The sequence below is a fragment of the Harmonia axyridis genome, chromosome 4, assembly GCF_914767665.1.
Source record: "Harmonia axyridis chromosome 4, icHarAxyr1.1, whole genome shotgun sequence".
NCBI lineage: Eukaryota > Metazoa > Arthropoda > Insecta > Coleoptera > Coccinellidae > Harmonia > Harmonia axyridis.
Genome location: NC_059504.1, coordinates 19,114,967 through 19,124,719, shown reverse-complemented (window position 1 = coordinate 19,124,719; position 9,753 = coordinate 19,114,967). Strand labels below are relative to the sequence as shown.

At 34.3% G+C, this 9,753-nt stretch overlaps 1 non-coding gene across 1 annotated transcript; it reads left to right on the top strand.

The window, feature by feature from the left end:
- The first annotated feature begins 442 nt into the window (after window positions 1–442).
- Window positions 443–514, top strand: Trnad-guc. The gene has a single exon. It is a non-coding gene; the product is annotated as a tRNA-Asp (tRNA).
- The last annotated feature ends 9,239 nt before the right edge of the window (window positions 515–9,753 follow it).

Sequence of the window (9,753 nt, the reverse complement as noted above, 5' to 3'; positions counted from 1 at the left end):
CCAAAGAATTTATTCTACTAATCTAGAAAAAGCACCATAAAACCTGTATTAGTTGCGATATCAAGTAATTGATTCAGGTGATCTGAAAAAATTCCACATCCGTTTTTCTGTTCTTATTTATATTCCCTCGGAGTCGTTCAAAAGTTAATATATTTATTCCTACTGATTCAAGGTGATATACATAAATTAAAATTAACGTTTGAAATTCTTCATTGAGCTACTGTTCGAGAATAAGTTGGCAATGTACTTGAAATGGCCTTCGAATTCTTGTCGCGATGTTTGAAGAATTTATAATTATTGAGATTCGAGCTAATTGCATTGTGAGTTTGGTTGCGTAAGATGGCGCTACGGGTCTTGAAGTTGGCGATCGATATCCCTACTATTTACAATTTTGAGACGATACTTAACTGTTGAGAGTAAGATATGCCATGTATAATCAATATCCTCGGTAGTATAGTGGTCAGTATCCCCGCCTGTCACGCGGGAGACCGGGGTTCGATTCCCCGCCGGGGAGGATATTTTTTTTCCAATATTCAATTGTTTTATGATTTTTTTCAATAACATCCACCATATCGATATTTCTACAGGTTTATACCAACGTAGGAATCAAATAGTAACTTTTAATTATTTAGAGCATGAAACTATGTACCTATGTATTTATTTTTGATAATTAATTATTTATATCTACTCCAATTTCGGAAGGAAAAATTATGAAAAAAGATTTGAAAAAAAAATCATTTCAATATTATTTTTTTTTTTTCAATTATTACCTCCAGATCGCGTATGCGCGAGAAGTATTGAAAAAAGCTGAAATCTTTATGGAAACAATGGCACTTCAAATGTTAACATTGAAGAAATCAATGAAAATTGTAAAATTTCCACAAAATAATAACATTGTCAGAAAGGTCACGAACCTCCTATAACAAAGAGTACCAAAATTTTGTGAAGTGAACTCTTCAGAGAACTCTTTGAAACATTTCCTCTGAGTTCTTTGTGGTTCCAATATTAAATAGTTAAAAGGATTTTGATGGTAAATATGAATATCAACATCGACAATAACCATAAGTTGGTCGGTACAACTTGGTAATATTTGTCAAGAAAATGTCAGTATGCTAGTTATATTCAAGTATAAGATAAAAAAAATGTCTTCACACACGCAAGATTTCCCAGAAGAAGACTTTTACTTCTGTTGCTGAAGGATATATGTGACAGTATACCTTCAAAAAATTAGATTTCAAGAATGCTTGCCCGCTTACATTCTAAGTTTGGATTTTCTCTACAGAAAGTTAATAACCAGACAATGAAACATGAATCCATGTTTGCTGCAGGCAATATAAAATTTACTAGTTTCTTTCAGAATGCATAATTTCACATTAATTCAAATCAAAATGTTGATAATGTTTCAAATTTGTTATTATTTGTTAATAAAACTTATTAAATAGATATAAAATTATTTCTTAGTTTACATTATGCCCAAGGGCCATCAAGTATTCAGATTATGCCTACCAGCATAATATCAATAGAGGCATTGATAACTAAGCAATAAAATCAAAATAACAAATTGGTATGACACAAATAAATTTATTGACTATAATACAGTCGTATCAGTGTCGTTTCAAAATTTTTACAGCTTCTTCTTTTCTTTTCATTGATTCAAAAATTTTCTTTGGTATTATATTTAATTTGTGAATATTGAAAAATGAATAATGTCAATACCAATTATTAACAACCGAATAAGCATCAAGTGGTTTTAAACCAACAAAACCGCCTTTCTCAATCTGTTCTACCATACTTCTCCAACTCTTTAAAAGCTATCCCAACAGAGACGTTATCAAATCGTTGTAGGTACTGATGAATTTAATCAGGTTTTGTCGATGTGATTCTTGTGTCTGCATATCTCAAGAGTGAGCTCACTCAAGGTGAACCGGTACTAAATGAAACGATACCGAGCTCACAGCTTCGTTGCCTTATAAACTGGTCAACAATAATAGATGTTGAGTGGCTAATTTTCAAATCGTTGCGCGTAACCTCTAAAACCCTAGTAAGCGCCGTGAAATTAGTATAGCTGATTTAGACCTACCACAACAAGTTAACAGTTGAGGGTTTGGTTCAGTTAATAGGAAAGATACAAGGGCAAATTAGAGTGTTTTAGCACTACAACTTTTAAGCCATCAGAAGATATCTGATCAGATCTGATACCGCATTCTCGTTCTCCATTTCTGAGAAACCAACAAGAGTAATATTTCTTTTTTGGCCACCTTCTTTTGTTTTCGAGTTATAAGCGAAATTTGTAAAAATGACGATATAGAAAAAAATTTATATCTCCGCTAATACTGATAATAGAGCTCTCAAATTAAAACATTATACAGGAACTTCTTTACGAATAATCGAGTGGCGTGCTCGTCTTTTTGATAGGGTTTTTGATTTCGAAGCTATGGCCCGAAGCTATTTTTTTTCAAATGGGAACACTAGATTTCTGTGCTATTTTTTGAGAGCTTAATTTTTCCAGATTTTAAAAATACAGGGTGGCCATTTGAAAACGAAACAGACGAGATTACAGACGAAATGAAGTTTTTCGATAGAAATGATCGGACGGGTCGATTTCTGTTTCGAGGGGGACAACTTAAGATGTAGGTTACGGACGCATAGCGCTTCAACCCTTGCTGCTACAACCCCCACCCCCAATTTTTGAATAGGGAAGATGGGGTGAGTGATACCTCAATTTAAAGGTATTTTTATACTGATTTCAGCACAGTAATTGTTTTTTCATTTTATGCATTAGTTCTCGAAATATTCATGCGTTAGTTAGTTAGGAAGGAAGCCACAGTCATGGTTGTTTTGAAGCTCAAAATGTCGATTTTTCACAAAACACTACAAGTGCCATGAAAACACCACTTCATTTTCAAATACTTAGTTAAGAATATTTCGAGAACTAATGCATAAAATGAAAAAACAATCACTGTGCTAAAATCAGTATAAAAATACCTTTCAAATGAGGTATCACTCACTCCATCTTCCCTATTCAAAATTTGGGGGTGAGGGTTGTAGTAGCAAGGGTTGAAGCGCTATGCGTCCGTAACCTACATCTTGAGTTGTCCCCCTCGAAACAGAAATCGACCTGTCCGAGCATTTCTATCGAAAAACTTTATTTCGTCTGTAATCTCGTCTGTTTCGTTTTCAAATGGCCACCCTGTATATACGAATATAACAAAAATATTGAAACATAGGGGGCATATTACTGAGCCTTGCAGTACACCTGATTAAATATTCTTCGTTGTTCCTTGACTGTTAACTAAGAACTTGCCGAAGGCCTATTCCATGATTTTCCTTGATATCCTCAGTTATTATTGCTGGTTGGTGGACTTTCGAGTGATATTTTCGGAATCCTAATGGATATTAGGGTAGTATTTCCTCATTTGTAACAAATTCGGTCAGTTTTCTGTATATAAATTTTCCTATTACCTTACTCAGAGAAAGGAGTAAGCTGTTGGCCCTGTAACTTGTTGGATCTTTCTTGTCTTTTCCTTTGATCTTTATTAATATGATGTTTGCCATTTTCCATCTATCTGAAAAATATCCAGTAGACAGAATTGCTTTGGATATATCCACTATTCATTCCAATCATTCTTCCGTGAGGATTTTCAGTGCATGGTTGGTACTTCCTTCTTCTCCAATGGTTTTTATATTTTTAGTTTTACTATGATGTCCTTTTTGTTTTCTTCTTTTCTAGGATTACCATATAATAAAATTGCTTGCCGAGTTAAATTGAAACTGTTTTTCCAACGAGTTTGCAAATAGTTCAACTCACCTTTAATTCTGTATAGTACCAAGACCATCAGTGATTACTGATTTGTCTTCGATGTCCCATTCCTCTAATTCTTAAAATTTGAAGAATGAATCGTTCATGTATTCTGGACCTATTTTATTCTTGGTTAAACCAGAGCAGCAGTCATTGTCTCAATAGTCAATTATGCAAAGAGAGATTGGCCAACGTTATTCATACATATGCCTACAACAATTATTGAAACAATGACGAACCAGTTCTACGAAATGTCCATTGCTCAACAAATGGTCGGCATACCAGATCACTTAATGAACAAAGAACCATTACAGGTTCTAGTTCCATTACCTTCAGGTGTCCGGCACTGGCAACTTGCAGAAGAGAATATTACAAAATGTGGGAGCAAGCTCAACAACCCAGCTTCTGTGAGGAAGGGTCGCGGATATACTCATTGACCGAAGGAATGGTCATGGTTAGATTTTCAAATTTAATATAATTTGGGGAAGATTTGTTCCTATATATTTATGATTTGTTTTATGATACAGAAAAATTTTTCGTCTAATTCATGTATACTTTTGGTTCAGTGTATTTCTTTAACAAATAGGAAAAATTTATAATGCTAATAAATATTTTGTATATCATGACGTATATGTATAGGATGGATATAGAAATGAAACGATTTGAAAGGGTTATATAAGCAACACTGTGTAATATTTTTTGACATTTCTTATGTTATTTGTGTTCAGTAGGTAGTAGCTTTCATCATGGAGAGATACACACTTCAACAAAGTTTGTAAATTGTTTCATCATAACCAGTGCTTCTTTGTGAATACGAAATGAGTCTGAGGTTGGGGTTGAAGATAGGAGTACCTAAGGGAACTCTGTTGGGTCCAATACTGTTCCTTGTATATTTGAACAACATCTCAAAAATAAGAAATTTCGGTTATGCGAACAATACAGCTGTGATTTTAACCGAGAAAGACTGGGAGGAAGTTGAGTTTAGCTGAATCAGGTTTAGAAAAAATTCAGTTATGGTTCAATCATAATTTATTAAGTCTAAACATTGGGAAAACTAGATATTTAACTTCTTCTATATCGGTGTTTGATCAACCGAAGCAATTTTGCTCAGAATTCATTCCCCTACTTGCGGTGCCTTTGCCTCTAAGGGCCGGTATTATAAAGGATAACCGACGGTTCAACCGCTGCTTCAACTTGCAAATTCCTTACTAGAAATAAGGAATTTGGTATAGTTGACTACCAAATTCTTTCCTAGAAATAAGGAATTTGGTAGTTGGTATAGTTGACTACCAAAATCCTTACTAGAAATTAGGAATTTGATAGTTGATGCATCAGTTCAACCGTCGGTTATCCTTTATAATACCGCCCCTTACTGTCCTGATCTAACTGAATCTTCTTTGTAAAATACTTGGGGGTATAATAGATCAGCTTTTACGTTGGAAAGAGCAGATACACCACGTTACTAGAAGGATAAGAGCATAAATCCATATATTTTATATATTGAGAAATATAATATCGAGAAAAAATTGGGTAATTCGATACAACTCTCGCTGAATCCATAATCAAGTATTGCATTGTTGTGTGGGGTGATGCATTCTTTTCTAACATAAGAATTCTATAGGTGGTCCAGAATGCTTTGATGAAAATAATTAAAAAAAATTTTCTCCACGAGATTACTCTATGAAAATACTGGGCTTCTCAACATTAGAACCATTGTTATTCATCAGTGCATATTGAGTGTATATCATAGACAGGTTGATTTTACTGTTGAAAATACAAGAACAACTAGATATACTTACAGAAAAAATTTGAATGTTGATTTTTTGCAGCAAATCTGTAACACAAAGGTCTTTCTTATACTATGACCTAAAACTATTTAATCTTGTTCCAATTAGTCTGAGAGAAATAAAGAAAACCAAAGAATTCAGGATAAAGGTTAAAGAATTAATTTTAAAACATAATGAAATGTTAAAAATTGAATAGATAAATTTGGAAGAAATATATACTTCATGTGGTGCTGGCGCCTTCATTCCCTGTTCTCCTTTCTTTTCATTTTGAAATTTGATATTTGTTTTTTTTTTTTTAGCTATTCACGTTTTCACTTCACTCTGATGATATTCGTGAACTTTTTTTGCATTGCATTATTTTATATTGATTCATTATGTTATTGGTTGAGTATGTACAATTCGTTAGCATCCGCAAAAGAGTGGATTTACATCACAAGCATTCTTGCTTATAGGTTACTTTGCTCTTGAACCGGTTGTTATAGGATTTATATTGTAGGTGTAATTATGTGGAAGAAGTGTAGGTACATTATTATCTTGAAAAAATGTATTTATCCTGAAGTCAAATGAAATATTGAATGGATTCGGTCCTTACTTGATGGAAATACATCATATATAAAATAAAGCAAAGTAATCACAAATTTCCAATAAAATAAAATGTACAAATGAAATTTTTTGACGAATCAATTGTTGTGAACAGGTAGAACACAACTGGTCAAGACGTCATATGTTTTGCCAGAGACCTAGGTGGGTCACAACTCGTCAACGTCCCGCTATTTCGGGAATCCAAGAACGAATCCTCTTCCGAATTATTATTCATTCTCAAGGAACGCAGCTGAGTCACCGTCCAGATCCCCGAAATGCCTCATACGGTCATCTGCATGCAGATCAAAAGCCGAAGTACCGAATCACACAGGAAACATGCCGGTGCAAATCTAAATTCGTAGAACGACGCATGCCTTCCCACACGTCAGATCTATTTCTGTTTCGACTATTTTCCGATTCATTCACCGAACTGCGAATACGCACATAAATTGTCGAAAACACCAAAATATTTACACAAGTAATGGTGTAGTAATTAGGCGTTCGGATTGGGCGGAAAATCGTGGGAAATTTTCCAGGATTAGATGCGTGAAAAACACTTTCGTTGCTCGTAAACGGATAGTAGTTTAAGGCGCTTGTTTAAAAACTTGTTGTTGTGTTTATTCTGTACACTTCTCCTGAAAATATCAGCGGTTATCTCACCGGATTGGAAATAACTTCTAGGATAATGTATTAAAATGTTTTCTCTATTTCAGTATCGTAATGAGTTCATTAAAGTTCTAAAAACAGTGCTGTAATAAATTCATTACAGCATCTTTATCAGTTATATTTTTAGTTTTGTGGTTGTCTATACAGACTTCTAATCCTATCAAATTTCAACGAACGTCCATAATTGTGAATATAATAAAATTTGGATAAAGTGGAATGATTCTTTTCTCTTAATTCTGGTGGTGTTAAATCGATTTCGTCAGACATAATTCACGAATTTAATGCGTTATTATAAAATATATCAAAATTCGAAACGTACGATTCATATCCAAATTCCGTAATCTGTCAATTTTTGTAACAATCACACCAACTGCCAAGATACAATACAAATGTCCCTAAGATATATAACCTGAAATTTTCATTGAATTTCTGCAATATTTCACAAAACTTGACTGAAGTAGAGACAATATCGTCTAATACTCGTTGCAAAAGGCAATTCCAACACTCTTGCGTTCGAAAATTCGCTCCTTCGTCGCTCGTTTTCGAATTTCGTATTCGTGTTGGAATATTAGCCCATTCTGCAACTTGTGTTAGAATATACTATTATTATATGTCAAATATAATATTGCCATTGGGCTTTCAATATAGAATACAATTTGAAGAGCATACTATAGCAAAGATCATGACCAGTCCTAAGATTGAAACCTGAAACTTTCTCTGAAAGATCAACGATTAGACTTTCGTAGCTCGTAAACGGATAGTATTGGCGCTTGTTTAAAAACGTGTTGTTATGTTAATTCTGTACACTTCTACTGAAAATATGAGTTATGGTTATCTCACCGGATTGGGAATAACGTCTAGGATAATGTATTAAAATGTTGTATTATATGTCAAATATAATATTGCCATTGGGCTTTCAATGAATACTGTGTCCGTAAAGTATGGAACGAATTTATTTTCAGCTAAACAGACCATTTTAAGAAATAATCCTGAAACACGCTGATTTTTCATTTTAATTTACCGCATTTCAAAATAATAATCTAATATACAGGGTGAATTACTTTCGAGTAATGATGTCACCATCATTTTTTTTAAGTGGAACACCCCCATTTTGTCTCAATTTTCCGATTACTCTAGCTGAGCTGATTCCAGAAATGTATCACATGTTGATTCCAATTGGTACAGTGTGCACAAAAATATAATACAATAGTTTTGTGTGTGCTCATAAAGTAACGCGTAATGTGCTTTATTAGTTAAATTAACAATATTATCAAAAATACTTATTGTCTAGCTCTAGCGGCATTTGGTTTGAATGTAACACTCTGTAGTTTGTTACATTTTTAGATTAAAAAAAAGGAGCTGTTTCCAAACATGTTTGGTACTTGTGGTCTAGCAGACAAAATATGAAAGAAATTATTTCTTATCAATATAAAAAAAACATAGTCGTCTAGTTTTTTGTGAAATGTCATTATTTGTTTATTGCCGCTAGACAATAAGTATTTTTGATAATATTGTGACGTCATTACTCGAGAGTAATTCACCCTGTATTTGAGATTATTATTTTAAAATACGGTAAATTAAAATAAAAATCGACGTGTTTCAGGATTATTTCTTAAAATGGTCTGTTTAGCTAAAAATGAATTTGTTCCATACTTTACGGACACAGTGTAGAATACATTTCGAAGAGCATACTATTGCCACGATCATGACCAGTCCTGAGTCGATTTGAAGTATAGCAAATGTTCCTAGGGAGATTGAAACCTGGAACTTTCTCTTAAGGATCAACGATTAGACTTTCGTTGAAAACATTACAAAAATTCCATTCAGAAAGCCAAATTTCCTTGTCATTTTCATTAGATTGACGTGTGTAAAGGATAATGGGGGGATTATTCAAAAACAAAGAAAATGATACTGGACATCCCTCAAGGAGAAGTACAAACCGTAGACACGCGTTTTGGGCTTTCGGCCTTCATCAGTACGGTGATAGGATGAGCAACACTTGAAGGAAACAACAAACAAACGGAGTCAACAATAGAAGCCAGACGCCCGTTTGTATTGTCGGTAGGCAGACTCAATGGGTTTTCAAGCAACAACGAACGTCAACACGTAGAAAGCTATAGCTACCTGCATGACATCCGAGTCCAGGAACAATGCATGTGTAAACGATAATGAAGGGATCATTCAAAAACAAAGAAAAGGAAAAGTGCAAACCATAGACACCCATTGGGTCTGCCTTACGAATGCACAAATGAGCGGCTAGCTTCTGTTGTTGACTCTCTTTGTTTGTTGTTTTCCTCCAAGTGTTGTTCATCTTAACACTTTTTCACCGTAGAGATGAGGGCCTGCAGAGAACGCATTGTTTGATTACGTGAAGGTGGTTTTACAATCAGTAAAATTACAAAGCATAGTCTAGAGAAAGTCCTGGACGAGGAATTGGATGGTCAAGACAAACAAATGAGGTACAGGACTGCCATCTTTGAGTTATGGCATTAAGAGATCGATTCTCGTGTACAAGATCAAACGATCAATGTTTTCGAAAACGAAGAACGTCCTGTAACCCTTCGCACAGTTTACTATCGATTCAGAACTTTTGGGTTGTAGTTCTATAAAACGAATCTTGTGCTTTTCTTACAGCTCGTCATCGACAGGAAGTGATTAGAGATTCATCAAGCCAAGTAGCTTGACAAATCTTTAAGATGCCTCGTGACATAGAATTGCATAGGGTGGTCTTCAATGATGAATCCAGATTTTGATTGGCAATACACGGTGGTCTCATGATGGTCAAAGGTATACATGGTGAACTTCACAATGTGAAGGTTTCTTTTAAGCGGTTTGTACACCACACTGTAAGGGTGATATTATTAAAATGGTGGAACTCCATATTCTTTCATTGTTTCAGGAACTGGAGGACCTAATTTT